This window comes from Ranitomeya variabilis, chromosome 1 (genome assembly GCF_051348905.1).
Source record: "Ranitomeya variabilis isolate aRanVar5 chromosome 1, aRanVar5.hap1, whole genome shotgun sequence".
NCBI classification, from domain to species: Eukaryota; Metazoa; Chordata; class Amphibia; order Anura; family Dendrobatidae; genus Ranitomeya; species Ranitomeya variabilis.
In genome coordinates this window covers 212363439-212380487 of record NC_135232.1, presented here as the reverse complement: position 1 = coordinate 212380487, position 17049 = coordinate 212363439, and the positions used below count along the sequence as shown (strand labels likewise).

Below are 17049 nucleotides of genomic sequence, written 5' to 3'. Positions count from 1 at the left end.
TCCGAGAGCTTGTCCCTCTATAGGCTTGCTTTGATCTCTGCCTGCAGAGATCATGACAGCCACGTATTTCAGTGCCACGTATTTCAGTGCCACGTATTTCAGTGCCACGTATCACGTATTTCAGTGCCACGTATTTCAGTGCCACGTATTTCAGTGCCACGTATTTCAGTGCCACGTATTTCAGTGCCACGTATTTCAGTGCCACGTATCACATATTTCAGTGCCACGTATTTCAGTGCCACGTATTTCAGTGCCACGTATTTCAGTGCCACGTATCACGTATTTCAGTGCCACGTGTTTCAGTGCCACGTATTTAAGTGCCACGTATCACGTATTTCAGTGCCACGTATTTCAGTGCCACGTATTTCAGTGCCACGTATTTCAGTGCCACGTATTTCAGTGCCACGTATTTCAGTCACGTTTAGGGTTAGGGTTAGGGGTAGGGTTAGGGCTAGGGTTGGAGGTAAAGTTAGGGTTGGGGCTAAAGTTAGGGTTGGGGCTAAAGTTAGGGTTAGGGTTTGGATTACATTTACGTTTGGATTAGGGTTGGGATTAGAATTATGGGTGTGTCAGGGCTAGGGGTGTGGTTAGGGTTACCGTTGGGATTAGGGTTAGGGGTGTGTTTGGGTTAGGGTTTCAGGTAGAATTGGGGAGTTTCCACTGTCCAGGCACATCAGGGGCTCTCCAAGCGCGACATGGCGTCCAATCTCAATTCCAGCCAATTCTGCGTTGAAAAAGTAAAACAGTGCTCCTTCCCTTCCGAGCTCTCCCGTGCGCCCAAAAAGGGGTTTACCCCAACATATGTGTTATCAGCGTACTCGGGACAAATTGAACAACAACTTCTGTGGTCCAAGTTCTCTTGTTATCCTTAGGAAAATAAAAATTTGGGGGGCTAAAAATCATTTTTGTGGGAAAAAAAAGATGTTTTATTTTCACGGCTCTGCGTTATAAACTGTAGTGAAACACTTGGGGGTTCAAAGTTCTCACAACACATCTAGATAAGTTCCTTGGGAGGTCTAGTTTCCAATATGGGGTCACTTGTGGGGGGTTTGTACTGTTTGGGTACATCAGGGGCTCTGCAAATGCAACGTGACGCCTGCAGACCAATCCATTTAAGGCTGCATTCCAAATGGCGCTCCTTCCCTTCCGAGCTCTGTCATGCACCCAAACAGAGGTTCCCCCCCACATATGGGGTATCAGCGTACTCAGGACAAATTGGACAACAACTTTTGGGGTCTAATTTATCCTGTTACCCTTGTGAAAATACAAAACTGGGGGCTAAAAAATCATTTTTGTGAAAAAAAAAAAGAATTTTTATTTTCACGGCTTTGCGCTATAAACTTTAGTGAAACACTTGGGGGTTCAAAGTTCTCAAAACACATCTAGATAACTTCCTTGGGAGGTCTAGTTTCCAATATGGGGTCACTTGTGGGGGGTTTGTACTGTTTGGGTACATTAGGGGCTCTGCAAATGCAACGTGGCGGCTGCTGACCAATCCATTTAAGTCTGCATTCCAAATGGCGCTCCTTCCCTTCCGAGCTCTGTCATGCGCCCAAACAGTGGTTCCCCCCCACATATGGGGTATCAGCGTACTCAGGACAAATTGGAAAACAAATTTTGGGGTCCAATTTATTCTGTTACCCTTGTAAAAATACAAAGCTGGGTGCTAAAAAATCATTTTTGAGAAAAAAAATAAAAATTATTTTCACGGCTCTGCGTTATAATCTGTAGTGAAACACTTGGGGGTTCAAAGCTCTCAAAACACATCTAGATAAGTTCCTTAGGGGGTCTACTTTCCAAAATAGTGTCACTTGTAGGGAGTTTCAATGTTTAGGCACATCAGGGGCTCTCCAAACGCAACATGGCGTCCCATCTCAATTCCAGTCAATTTTGCATTGAAAAGTCAAATGGCGCTCCTTCCCTTCCAAGCTCTGCCATGCGCCCAAACAATGGTTTACACCCACATATGGGGTATCATCGTACTCAGGACAAATTGCACAACATTTTTTGGGGTCCAATTTCTTCTTTTACCCTTGGGAAAATAAAAAATTGGGGGCAAAAAGATCATTTTTGTGAAAAAATATGATTTTTTATTTTTACGGCTCTGCATCATAAACTTCTGTGAAGCACTTGGTGGGTCAAAGTGCTCACCACACATCTAGATAAGTTCCTTAGGGGGTCTACTTTCCAAAATGGTGTCACTTGTAGGGAGTTTCAATGTTTAGGCACATCAGGGGCTCTCCAAACGCAACATGGCGTCCCATCTCAATTCCAGTCAATTTTGCATTGAAAAGTCAAATGGCGCTCCTTCCCTTCCAAGCTCTGCCATGCGCCCAAACAATGGTTTACACCCACATATGGGGTATCATCGTACTCAGGACAAATTGCACAACATTTTTTGGGGTCCAATTTCTTCTCTTACCCTTGGGAAAATAAAAAATTGGGGGCAAAAAGATCATTTTTGTGAAAAAATATGATTTTTTATTTTTACGGCTCTGCATTATAAACTTCTGTGAAGCACTTGGTGGGTCAAAGTGCTCACCACACATCTAGATAAGTTCCTTAGGGGGTCTACTTTCCAAAATGGTGTCACTTGTAGGGAGTTTCAATGTTTAGGCACATCAGGGGCTCTCCAAACGCAACATGGCGTCCCATCTCAATTCCAGTCAATTTTGCATTGAAAAGTCAAATGGCGCTCCTTCCCTTCCAAGCTCTGCCATGCGCCCAAACAATGGTTTACACCCACATATGGGGTATCATCGTACTCAGGACAAATTGCACAACATTTTTTGGGGTCCAATTTCTTCTCTTACCCTTGGGAAAATAAAAAATTGGGGGCAAAAAGATCATTTTTGTGAAAAAATATGATTTTTTATTTTTACGGCTCTGCATTATAAACTTCTGTGAAGCACTTGGTGGGTCAAAGTGCTCACCACACATCTAGATAAGTTCCTTAGGGGGTCTACTTTCCAAAATGGTGTCACTTGTAGGGAGTTTCAATGTTTAGGCACATCAGGGGCTCTCCAAACGCAACATGGCGTCCCATCTCAATTCCAGTCAATTTTGCATTGAAAAGTCAAATGGCGCTCCTTCCCTTCCAAGCTCTGCCATGCGCCCAAACAATGGTTTACACCCACATATGGGGTATCAGCGTACTCAGGACAAATTGCACAACATTTTTGGGGGTCCAATTTCTTCTCTTACCCTTGGGAAAATAAAAAATTGGGGGCAAAAAGATCATTTTTGTGAAAAAATATGATTTTTTATTTTTACGGCTCTGCATTATAAACTTCTGTGAAGCACTTGGTGGGTCAAAGTGCTCACCACACATCTAGATAAGTTCCTTAGGGGGTCTACTTTCCAAAATGGTGTCACTTGTAGGGAGTTTCAATGTTTAGGCACATCAGGGGCTCTCCAAACGCAACATGGCGTCCCATCTCAATTCCAGTCAATTTTGCATTGAAAAGTCAAATGGCGCTCCTTCCCTTCCAAGCTCTGCCATGCGCCCAAACAATGGTTTACACCCACATATGGGGTATCAGCGTACTCAGGACAAATTGTACAACAACTTTGGGGGTCCATTTTCTCCTGTTACCCTTGGTAAAATAAAACAAATTGGAGCTGAAATAAATTGTGTGTGAAAAAAAGTTAAATGCTCATTTTTATTTAAACATTCAAAAAATTCCTGTGAAACACCTGAAGGGTTAATAAACTTCTTGAATGTGGTTTTGAGCACCTTGAGGGGTGCAGTTTTTAGAATGGTGTCACACTTGAGTATTTTCTATCATATAGACCCCTCAAAATGACTTCAAATGAGATGTGGTCCCTAAAAAAAAATGGTGTTGTAAAAATGAGAAATTGCTGGTCAACTTTTAACCCTTATAACTCCGTCACAAAAAAAAATTTTGGTTCCAAAATTGTACTGATGTAAAGTAGACATGTGGGAAATGTTACTTATTAAGTATTTTGCGTGACATATGTCTGTGATTTAAGGGCATAAAAATTCAAAGTTGGAAAATTGCGAAATTTTCAAAATTTTCGCCAAATATTCGTTTTTTTCACAAATAAATGCAAGTTATATCGAATAAATTTTACCACTAACATGAAGTACAATATGTCACGAGAAAACAATGTCAGAATCGCCAAGATCCGTCAAAGCGTTCCAGAGTTATAGCCTCATAAAGGGACAGTGGTCAGAATTGTAAAAATTGGCTCGGTCATTAACGTGCAAACCACCCTTGGGGGTGAAGGGGTTAATATGCATGCATTAGGTTGGCAGTGGTTCTACTTTGGCATTTCATCTATTTGGTTATTTTGCTGTCTATCTGGTTTGTCTTGGTTAATTATTATATTGACCTGCAGTCAGCATTTTTGTCCGAAATTCCATAGTGTGTCCTATGCTTTACATATTTTTGTTTTAATAGTGCACTATTGTAATCAGGATATTATGTCTTCTCTTGCCTTGTGTGTCTCTTGTGACACTATGAGAGATTGTGATTACATTCTACATTGACTACAGAAACTACCTTGAAATCTCTTAATACAATTTTTTTTTATATTTTGTGATATGTATATTTGCATTTTTTCTTTTTTTTGTGATATGTATTTGTATGTTAAGGTCTGATGTCCAATTGGAACAATACCATGTCTAGTAGTAATTATTTACTATACGTATAAACATACTGTAAATGTTATTTACAAGTAAAATATAAAATTAAGACACATTAAGAAAACAGACAAAATCCTCCTGCAAACAAAACAAATGGGATTGGCTGTTGCGGTGATAGGGACTTAGTGTGTGCTTGCATTAGTGTCTCATATGAAGCGCGGAGGTGCAGTAGTCAATAGTTATAGCACTTGGAGCTCGGCACCAAATTCCATCAGCGGCAGAACCTATTGGAGGCAGTTGCACAGCCAAGATCTGCCAACAACTTAATGGATCTGTAACTGCAGTAATTTTGTAAGATTTTTTTTTTTATTCAGGTCCAAAGCGGGAGACTAACACAAGCAAAAAATGTAATATAAACCGAGCTAATGCGTAAAAAATTCTGGTTAAAAAATCGATCACATTTTCATGATTGTTTTCTTTTATTTACATGTTGTGCAATGTACATCAGAGTATGTGTTTTTGCAGCATATTATCTGTAGCCAGCATTTAAACAGTTACTGTTGGAACGATAATGTGCAATATATGCAGAGAAAGAAGCGGAGGCACTGATTCCACACTCACCAGCACCAATGGCAGTTAATGAGTTAAGCAGTAGGCAGTGCTGTGGGCCTTTGAATATAGTGCAGCTGAGTGGAGCTGCAGCAAGGAGAGATCTGGATAGAGATGTTAACTAAGGGAGATCAGAGAGTCTTACAGTCCTGCTAGAGCACATCACTGGCTACTATATTTAGAGTCTGGGACAGACCTCCAGCCTCTGCTTCCTGGGGGCTGCCAGGAGAGGTGGGATCCCCTTTTCAGCACTGCAAGGATGGACAGCTATTTTCTGGAAGCCAAACCTGGGGATTTCTAGGAGAGGTTTCTGCAGACTTGCTGCTTTCACATCCTCTGTGACTCGAGCTAAGACTTTCTCTGAAGCACAAACTGCTGAAGCTGCTGTATATTCCTGCTCTCACCCAGAACAAGACATGAAGAAGCCAGGCTGTGGGCAGCTTATACCATTCACCTCTAATATCATGCAGCAGTTGACAGGCTAAAGGTCGGGGATGCCTCTGGAGAAGGGAGCTGAGCTAGAAACTGCTAGCTGAGTAGTAAGGAGCCTGTTTGGAGGAGAAGTGCAGCAAAACCTGGCAGGTAAGGAGCACAGATAACCTTACTATGCATGCTTTCCTAATTAACCCTGGTTAATGATTCATTAACATACAATAGACATTACTTAGCTGAGAACCTGATGTTCACATGAGGAGGCTAAGCATAAAAATACAAGAGAAGTCCTCTGCCTGGGCAAACTTTACAACCCCTCTGATATATAGCTGGGTAATTCTTTATAGAGGGATATCTTGGAAATCCTTGTTCTTGTAGGTATAGATGTCAGTGGAGAATTCCTGAATATATGCTCATGTCTGTTGTTTCCCAGGTGTGCGGTTCGTAGCAAATTTGGGAAGATTTGATCAACTCTGGTCTATTATGTGCAGAAGGGTAAAATGCTTCTCCATTCTGAGAGATAAAGCTATGTTTTATTAATACCCAGTGGCTCTGTAGAGGGACAGCATGGACGTCACACCAAACCTGTGTTCTTCAGGTTTATAACTTCCATTACACATAATACGGGGCTTATATCACATAGACCCAGAGAAGTGGAACTGGTTATTCCATTATTCATGCTGGAAAGGTCATTGCACAAATACAGCAGCAATTTGGTAAATTCTTGTCTAGCGGTTTGACGTCAGTTACAGTAGGGAATGAAATGAAAACCAATGGAAATGGTTTTAGATTGAGGCAGGCAAGTTTCAGGCTAGTTAGCTTCATGGCAAGTACAGCAGTGTCACAGAGTGAGGCAGATGGGTGAACGACAGGTGAGCAGGGCAAGGACTGCGACCAGCGAAATCCTTACAGCCAAGAGTTTGTCTTGTACACTCCAGCACACATCAATGTGCAGATTGCTGCTTAATGCACCACTGCTTTTCATAAATCTGTTCTCTCGGCTTCTAGCTGATCCTTGCAGAAAAATGGAGTTTAAGCAAGACTAGTTTTATGTATTCCTGCAGCCTGACAATTTCCCAAACCTACTGCATCCAGCAATCTGATTTACTTTGCCCACATATGAAAGGAGTGATGAGCCAAAGGGCAGCATTTCATCAGACTATTACATAGCATACAGTGCTCTTATTGTGAAATAGTTTATAACATTTCATAAATATTTCATTCATCGAATACAAGCGTTTCCCCATTACTTTACATTAATGTGACTTTATTCGCAGCCCTCTACGCTGCTAAATATAGTTTCATTAATATATAACTGAGGTCTAGATATAAGGTTCTAATTTAGAAACTGCAATTGGTCAAGTCATAGTGACTCTGTGCCAACAACTTGACACTGTGTTGCCTTCTGGTATAAAAGTCTTCCTCCTTGGATTATTCATTGAAAAACACAGTGCACTACCTACATACAGAAGATGGTTTTGAAGAGTTATTTTTTTTCTCTTTTTTTTCGTAAGTGGCCATAATGGCTACAGTGTTGTGTATTGCAAACTTTGCCTCATTCAAATCAAAGCGTTTTCTAAGTGCATATCCCCTGCAAAAGTTAAGTAGGAGTACAAGTGGCAATGAAAGGGTGGCATTGCCAAATTCCACAAATTTTAGCTGTAGCAGTGGTCAGAAACTAAGTGGATTATTGGCATAATATGACAAGGATTACATGTGATATACCATAATATGACGGGATTTAGCTTGTGGTGCATGCTCATCAATAATGCCTGTCAATTGCAGAGTTTGCCTCCCTAATTACATAGGAAGGTAAGTCTATGATAAGTCTAGTCCTTATCTGCTGCTATATAAAACTATCTATCTGTCTATCTATCTATCTATCTATCTATCTATCTATCTATCTATCTATCTCATAACTATCTATCATCGATCTGTGTTTGATTATTTCATTTGACCAGAAACAAGAATTTGCTAAAAACAAAAACTTCTAGTTATCAATAATTATTTCAACAGTTTTCAATCAAACTCTCAAAATTCTTCCACTAAAGGGTTACTTTACCAACATTTTTGATATTTCTTTCATGAAATAATGAACTGAATGGATGAGAACAATACCATCACATATCAAACCCAAATCGTTAAAAGAGTGTGGTAACTGACAGCTGTCACAATGTCTTATTGATAGAGCTTTTGTCTTCAGTCATTACCATTCATCATTATTTTATCCCATGAGGATACAACAGAGGATCCTACACAATATAGAAGCTATAACTAGATATTTCTGCCTAGTTTCAATCTGAACTGACTCTAAAAGCAGCATGTTGACTCAGCGGGTGGATGTACAGAAAGGTGTTAGTGCATATTAATTATTGAATAGACTGACCAATAGCTCTTCACACACGTAGAGATGTCACACATGCCTGGCACTGTGGCTGAGGAGCTGTACATGGGTTGTCAGAAATGCAGATTTTTGGATAGAATCACAACAAATATTTCATTCTACCATCAAAGTCAAGCCACCAGCTACTGGCTCATTTGTTATCATTGGCAGTTGAGGCATGCTAACATGTTATAATATGAATCCAAAGAAATTGCTAGCTTTGATTGTGAGACACCTTTTGTGAAATGCATTGATTGGAAAGTACTTGGAGAAAACCGCCATTGTGTATAACTTCTTTTAGAACTGCAGATTAGCGACTGTTTGTTTTTTTTGTCCTTGATTTTCTGAGACCTTCTCATTTTAAAGATTAGTTCATCAGCTTTTAGTTTCCTACAGTAATGCTAATGTGCACTACCTTTTCCTTCACCTAATCTATTTTTTGTTCAAAATCCTGAAGTTTTTTATTTTAACGTAAATTCTTTACTAATTAGGGTAGAAATCATATACAACACAAAGTAAGAAAATCTGCAACAGAACTATGATTTTTGCAGACAGTGAGCAAGAAGCCAATTCTTCAGGTATGGCTTAAAAGGAATCTCTCTCCAGGTTCTTGGTACCTCATCTGAGAGCAGCATAACGTAGGAAAAGAGACCCCAAATTCAACAATGTATCACTTAGTTTACTGGGTACAACAGATTTGACCCACTCAGAGTTCTTAGATGGAGAATGCAGCAGAGCTGAGAAAGCTAACCCCGCCCACACCAGTCTCTCTCTGTACACTGTCTATTGACAGTGAGCTTCTTATCATAGGAGGGGGTGGAGTCTGATGCCTTGGCATAGGTCATGTAGTCACAGCAATTATAATGTCCTTGTGATAAAACTTTCCTTCATTTTCATGAATTCAGCTTTTTTATCCCTACCCCAGATATCATTTAAAAACAAAGAATGGCCAAGTCAAAGTTTAAACTTGGATTGTAATAAAAACTCCTGTCTGCACGTAAATATAATATTTCACTCCTAGGTTCAATATGACTTAGAGGTTGCCAATACTTATTTTTATTTTAAAAGTATGCCATGGTGGTCTTATAATAAAAGAAACATGACTTCACCCACCATACCCCTTTCAATCTACTACCCATGTCGGTTCTAGTCTTCAGGGACCATTGGCTGCAGCTATGAAGTTCTACCTGAACTGGAAGAGTGCTAGCAGACTGTCTCTGCTGATTCAGATGTATAGTCACAGTGGAAGCCAGTTAATGAACACAGTAATAAATATTAAAACGGGGAAAGGCCTTTAAATTTTAGAAAATTGAGATACTATCCTGTATTTCTGTATTTTACCATTTTGATTTTAGAATAGATTTTAGAAGGCTCATTCATTATTCATGCTCTGGACACTTGTCGGTTGCGCTGTATACTGAGATGTTTCATTTATTGTTTTTTATTACTTGCTTGCAGGTTAAACTGAGGGCAGTTTAAAAGTTGAAATTTTTTTTTTGGATTACATTATTTTCTGCAATTTATGTTTAAGAGTGAAAAAGTCAAACTCCTAGTTCTTTAGATGTAATATATGTACTTTTGCTACATATAAATATTTATATCACTAAAGTGGGGCTATTCACTTCTCTGTTTTAAGAAAAGGTTGTCAAAAATGGAAAACAAAAATGACTAGTATATACAATCTGTACAGATCTATATATGAGTACGTCCTATGCAAAGCTGGCATCAGCACCCACATACCCAGGCAAGTGCCGGGGCCCTGAGCAGGTGGGGGCGCCCACTTGGGCTCGATGCCTCTGTCGGTGCCCGTGAATGGCCCCCACTATCCTGCTCAGGGCCCCAGTACTTTCAATACTTACCTCTCCCCGCCCCAATGCCAATAGTGTGCTCCCTCTGCCTGAACAGCCACAGAGCAGAGAGCCGGAAGATGCAGATGCTGAGGAGTCTGGAGCAGAGTACTGGCCTGCGAGGAGAGGTGAGCTTTGTTTTTTTTTGTTTGGAGCAATATATGGGGCCAATTATATATGGGACATTATATGGGGTCCATTAACTATTGAGCATTATATGGGGCCCATCATACACTGGAGCATCATATGGGGCCCTTTTATATATGGAGTATATGGGGCCCATCATACCCTCTGCCATCATAAGGGGCCCAATATATATGGATCATTATATGGGGACCATCATACACTGTAGCATCATATATGGGGCCCATCATATACTGATGCAACATATGGGGCCCATTATATATGGACCATTATATGGGGCCCATTATATATGGAGCATCTTATAGGGCCCTATATATGGAGCATTATATTGGTCCCATTATATATGAAGCATTTTATGGGGCCCATTCTGTTTGGAGAAATATATGGGGCCCATCATATACTGGAACATTATATGGAGCTCATTCTATTTTTAGCATTATATGGGGCCCATCATCTACTGTATGGAACATTATATGGGGCACATTTTGTATGAAGCATTATATGGGGCCCATTATTATACTGTATGGAGCAATATATTTGGCTCATTAAACTGTATGGAGCAATATGTGTGGCTCATTATTCTGTATAGAGCATTATATGGGATCCACTATTCTGTATGGAGCACTATGTGGTGCCAAAAATACTGTATGTAGCAATATATGGGCTCATAATACTGTATGGAGGACTATACTGGCTGATTTCTGAGCTATTGTAGAATTTACAATAGATATCGCTCATTTAATGTAAAAAGTAAATGAAATATTTGGCGTTGTATTATACCTATAATTCTGTGCCATATATGTGTATCATAAATTGTAGTGCGTGTTAAAGGGGCCCACTGAGACTGTTTTGTCCGGGGCCCATGAAAACCTGGAGCCAGCCCTGGTCCTATGTACTGATGGCACTGAATAAAAACATACCATTGAAGATGAAATATTTCAGCTAAAGCAGCCTCTAAATTTAGCCCCACTGCAGCCAATCACAGGCCTTATGGATCATTTGCTTTATAAGCTAGCATCATAGTTTAGACCAGAGATTAGCTGCAATAGTCATCTGCTGCTGCCAGTGCACCTCATTCCACAGGAACATATACATTTCCAGCAGGGAAGTCCAAAGCATACTCACTAGGGTAGTAGGGGATTTCACGGTTGGTATTTTGTTATTTGGTTTATTACATATTTTGTACTAGTTTTATTTATAAAACACTTTGATTACCCTTGTAAAACCAAACTTTCAAACTTGAGGTTTCTGTATAAAGAAGAGATAAACTCATTATAGAGTTTTGAAAAACATACTGTCACAACTCTGTTGTCGGGTGTCTGGGGACTAGGGGCTCCGTCCCTGTCCCTAACGCTAAGGGGCACCGTAGCTTGTCCTGTTCCCCAGGTTACTTTTGATGGTGAAGATGCCGGGGCCACGTACCTTGCCTTAGCTCCAGAATATGCCCTCAGTCGGTACCTTTCCGCCACCCAGGCAAGAGGGGAGTAGTAGTGTACCGTAATACACCAACCAGACTAACAAGGTAATATGAACAGGGGTAATGAAAAATGACAAACATACAAATATACAGACATAAACAACAAAGGTAAACAATGGGAAGTGGAGGATGGGATTAAACCAAAGTTTTAGAAGAAAGGGAATTATCACACTCAAAACCTAGCAATAGTTACAGATACCTACCAAATGCCTTTCTACAGTAACCACCAACAACAACCTCCAGCCATGCAACAAAAGCTAACTCTGACACTGAGTGCTAGCCAGGACTTAGTTTATATAGGAGATGGGAGTGGCTAACAGTGCACAGCTGAGAACCTTAGCTCCAAGAGCTTTGAACCGAGCAGATTAACCCTGCACTGGAAGGTGAAGTGCTTCTAATCCATGCAGGAGTAGAAGAAATCAGATGCTGCGGTCTTCCGGCTCCTGTCCGTCGCTATAAACCCGTGACACATACCTTTCTAATCTTCTGCGACATATTAAAAAAGCGCAAACAAAAAAAATGAGTAAGATTTGCTGAGGTTTCAAACGTGTCAACTGGTGTAACGTTTCACTTGAGACTTGTAGTTTTTTCAGACGTAATACATGCAATGATGTGCACTTCATGGAGCTTTTAATGGAAATTTAGTTAGACTTTTCAATATGTGCTGTGCTGGTTATTATTTTGGGGGGTAATCTTAGTAATTCAAAAAGAACATCACTGGTAGGGCAATTAATTGCATGGTCATTTTCCAGATAGTCATAGTAAACAGACTAAGTGATACATTTTAATCAGGAAGTCTTCCTTAAGTGAATCAAGAACATGGAGAGGACCTTATGGATTATTGATGAAACTGAACATTCACATCCCATGCAGGATTGTATGACTTTTTAATGCATGATCTTTCTGGCCAGAATTATCTAAATTGTCTGTTCCCTTATGCTAACACGCCCCATTGAAGATAAAATAAAAATAAAATAAATTAAATATACACGTATTTGGTATCACCGTATTCATCATCACCCGATCCATCAATATAAAAAAAGAATTAACTGATTCTCTAAAAGGTGTAACGAGAAAAAAAATCAAAACACCAGAATTACGTTTTTTTGGTCACCAAAACATTGCAATAAAATACAATAATGGGCGATCAAAACATTGTATCTCCACCAACATTATATCAATAAAAATGTCAGATTGGTGCGCAAAAAAAAGGCCTCACCCAGCCCCAGATCATAAAAAATGAAGATGCTATAGGCCATTTATTTAAACAAATTTTGCATTTTTTTTTCCACCACTTAAATGAAAAAGAACCTATACATATTTGGTATTTATGATCTCATAATGACGTGGAAAATCATAGTGACAGGTCAGTTTTGCATTTAGTGAACATAGTAAAAAAAAAAAAACTGTGGAAATTTTTTTTGCTAATTGAACGCACAGTTTTTTTCCCCATTTTCCAGCACACGATATGTTAAAACTAATAGTGTTGTTCACAACTCAACTGCAAAAACAAGCCTTCACATGGCCATATTGACAGAAAAATAAAAAAAAACATGGTTCTGGGAAGAAGGGGAGTAAAAAAGGAAAAAACAGAAAATGGCCCAGAGGTTAAGGGATTAATATCAGTCTTATTTTTCAACCTCTAAACGCATCAAAACGATGCAAGGGGACGCATGCGCATACAACGCATGTCCCTGTTAAATATAGGTAGGCAAGACGCATGCAAATCTTAAGGAAAGAAGTGCGCAGGCCTACGCTGCACACAGAAGCGCTAGGGTAAAACCGGCCTAACAGCAACGCTTGGAGCTGAGTTCCGATCATGAATTATTAACTGTTAAGCTGTTAACTATTCATATGCTGCTGCCAATCTCTGACCGTGACATTTAACTTAAAAGCGTGATCCCATTGATCCATGAACACAGAACAGTAGAACTGAACGTTGTCTCATAATAAACACGTTGGCAGCTCTCACAGCTCTGCTGTATTGAAACCCTGTCTGCCCTATCAGTTTTACGAGTAGTCACACAAAGCTCTGCGGTGAGATCAGTAGAGCAGAGTGCGTCCACTGCATATCACACTGGTAACTCCCCCATTTTATGTAAAACAAGCTCTCTAGGCAGATTTTCATGCAGATGTATGTCCGGTCCATAGTAATGAACATCTCATTTACATATAATAACAACATGGATCTCTCTGTAATAAGACATCATATTGCAGATTGATCAATGTATCATTTTATTCAGCTTTCATTGACCTACATCTCCATATAGATGTCTTAGGAGGGTTGATCCTACTGACAGATTCTCTTTGAGGACTAATGTGTTCATAGAGTCAGGACAGGAGCATTCATTCCCAAGACATTGTCAAAGGGGGAATAGGTGTGAAAGGAACTCTGTCAGCCCAAACTGGCAATATAAACTAAGCAAATATCCTTACAGGCTATAACTGTCAGGGTGTCAGTTTTTACCATGTGTGTTTCAATTCTAATTTTTCACTAATGGAAAAAAAATGGATACCATCTCTTATACATTTAGAATATTAATAGCGGACAGTGCATGGTCTGCACACTGAGGCCATCAGTGTTCTTTCTGTGATTTATACAGACTCATACACTTGTATGGGTAATTATGATCCATCGCTTGGATAAAAAATGAGACATCTCTGATTTTTTCTTTTTTTTTTTGTCAACCAATCAGTCATCAAAAACACACCGCACAGACCACCCCATAGACCATAATGGGTACATTGCTTACAGAGATGTAACTGAGGCTTTCATGTACTAGTCATTGTCTCCATTCTGAAGAAATTGAAGTTTAATTGAGTACACTTATTGCATTTCTCGGTCAACCCTTGGTGTGGCCAAAGGGCTGAGTGCACCATTCCGCCAACTAGTTTTTTATGTCCTTTTCTTCTCTGTTGATAGGCAAGCCAGAGCTGTCAACCTGCAGAAAAAATTCAGTTGGCATATTTGATTAAACTTCAGTTTATTCAGAGTGGACACCTCTAAAAACTCTAATGGTATGATTTTTTTCTTATAGAGGCTATATATCTAGGGACAGATTGGTTATCTAGCAACTCTTGCAAATGCGAAATGGGCCAGTATGCAAAACCTTTAACAATATTCATTTACTTTAGATGCAGTCACTGTTAACAACTCTAATGGAGCAGAGAGCTATTGGCTCCCTACTCTACTATTTACTCAGGCAGGCCGCAGAATGCTTCCAGACTGCAAAAGATGCTTTAGTTAGACTGCTCTATGTACTTCCCACCATTCTCACAGCTTCTACGACAATAGGTTTATCAGAGATTATCGCTGCTGGTTATCGCATAGAAAGGTTTCTAGCCTACACATTTAAAGAGGAGATTTGGATCCATTCCTCGCAAACAACTCTGCATCAGGATAGTCTGCTGGACTGAGCAGCCTACTCTGTCTGTCCTACTGCTGCTGTGCCAGGAGAGAATACTAGGTAAAACCAGTAATGGTCAGCCAGTGGCCTCTCTCAGTGTTCAGCAGAGCTTTCTGTGTGGTACACAACCTATACAATTATACAGATACTTTGAGATACCAATATACTGTGGCCAAATAATACCTTCACTCAACGATTGCCCATCATTACAACAGTGACTCAATAATGCAACCACACTGTAAATTAATAAAAACCACAATACAACAACCAAAATTACAAGTATACAGTGATCATATAATGGTCAAAAACTGTTTTCTGCATTTCTGCAAACAAGTCATTAGAGTTAATTTCTATCCATTGACTGACATTAGACATTTTCTTTGATAAGCGTTCATGTTTGCAGTAAATCATATCCGCCTTGACCTCTATGACGTCTAACAGTCAGTGCTCCCTTTGTTCCCACCCCCACCCCAATTACAACCACGGTGTTCCCCTTGTTGAGCAGGGCAGCCCAGGGTATAGGCCTCTTAGTTCACATGCCCAGCTGTGTCAGTTGCAAGTCCAAGGAAAACACCATGACATCACTCAAGTGCAGACCGCAATCTGTTTGGGTGGGTCAGGAGGCTTTTTGCATATTATTCCTGATGCAGATCCTGTTAAAAGGGATACAAGGTGTTGTTTTATCCATAAACCATTAATTATTCTTCCTGTATTCAGTACTGTAGAAGTCACATTATAATCTCTTTAATGCCGTTTATTTGGAATCTCTCTAAAGTTTGAAGATGGGAAATATACATACCATTATTTTCTTTTGTTCAACCTAAAGATGCTTTTGAAAAAAGCCCACATACCAAAAATGAATTTTTTGTCATGCATTATTTTGTGCACTATTTATGATTAGTTTACTCATTTTTATATCTGCACTTAACAGAGAATGTGTCATCAGCCAAAACAAGGGTCTGTGCAAATTGATATTCAGGACCAGAACCAACAGCCATTTCTTACATTCCGACATCGGAGACTCTTCTTTTGATTAGCCGACCTGATACAAGTCTGAATTGCAGCCTGATGCACATGTGACCTTGCACTAGAACAGCTAATCAAAAGAAGAACTGTGGAAGCCGGGAGGTAGGAGGCGGTGTTCAGGTTTACCATCCAACGGCCACAGATCACTGATGCGGTCAATGAACTGGGTACTGCAAATTGATTTTCATCATTTGTTGTAGGAGACCTATCCACACAAAGGGAGAACACACAAACCCAAAACATGTGCTATCCTTGGTTGGACGCAAGACTACACTGCTAACCATAGTGTGGCCGTGCTGCATTGGAGCACAAGACACAATATCACTTTGGCTCAGAATGTTCCTCTGGGAATTTTTATACCTATACCTTCATTTGTTTTTTAAAGCAGATCAGAATCCGGATATACATTTAGGAAGAGATGTGTCCCTATTCCACTTCCTATCTTAAACAATTCTCCCGCTAGCTATCGAGATGAAAATATATTAAACTGTGTATCACAGGCATGTTCACAGGACAATATATCATTACCAACATCTCATTTTCGTAAAGCCATTAGAATATAAATATTCTTGTTCTACATCAGCAACAATGAGGAAATGTATCTATGGAAAACATCTTTCTGCAGACAATTTGTGGCAGGAACAGATATATCACACATTGTGGAGAAAAATCAATTCAAGAAATGAAAATCTGCACGGTGGAAATAGAAAGGCAGAATATGTACAGATAATTTGAGCTGTCCACACAGAGAATATATTCAGCAAGTAAAAATACAGCTGGAAGACAGCAGACAGCATATGGTCATGTATTCTGAAACCAATCTGAAAGCTCAATAATATTCCATTGGTGAAGAAAGTTATAGAATAGCGCTCAAAAACATAAGAATATAATCAGTATTTTAGGTTTGAAGAGATATATAAACCCAGCATGAATATCACCGCCATTCTACAGATAAAAAAGAATGCAATTGATTTTGAATAACTTGAATGTGTCTTTTCCTCTGAACACAAAATATCTTCATATTTCAACATTTTTTTCCTGTGTTTGCCAAGGGAAATAATTTTTAATTAAAAAATAAGATATGTAAGTTTGAAGTTTTTATATAGTACAGTTTA

The 17049-nt window shown here is 39.6% G+C and overlaps 1 protein-coding gene across 2 annotated transcripts in view; it reads left to right on the top strand.

Annotated features, from left to right (window-relative positions):
- The first annotated feature begins 5272 nt into the window (after positions 1–5272).
- WSCD2 (WSC domain containing 2) overlaps positions 5273–17049 on the top strand; it is a 799558-nt gene continuing 787781 nt past the window's right edge. Inside the window, exon 1 of one of the 2 annotated variants that reach the window (XM_077292392.1) lies at positions 5273–5800. The gene's annotated coding sequence lies outside the window, so the exon portion shown is untranslated. The remainder of the gene's footprint in view (positions 5801–17049) is intronic. The other variant, XM_077292385.1, reaches the window with a different exon arrangement.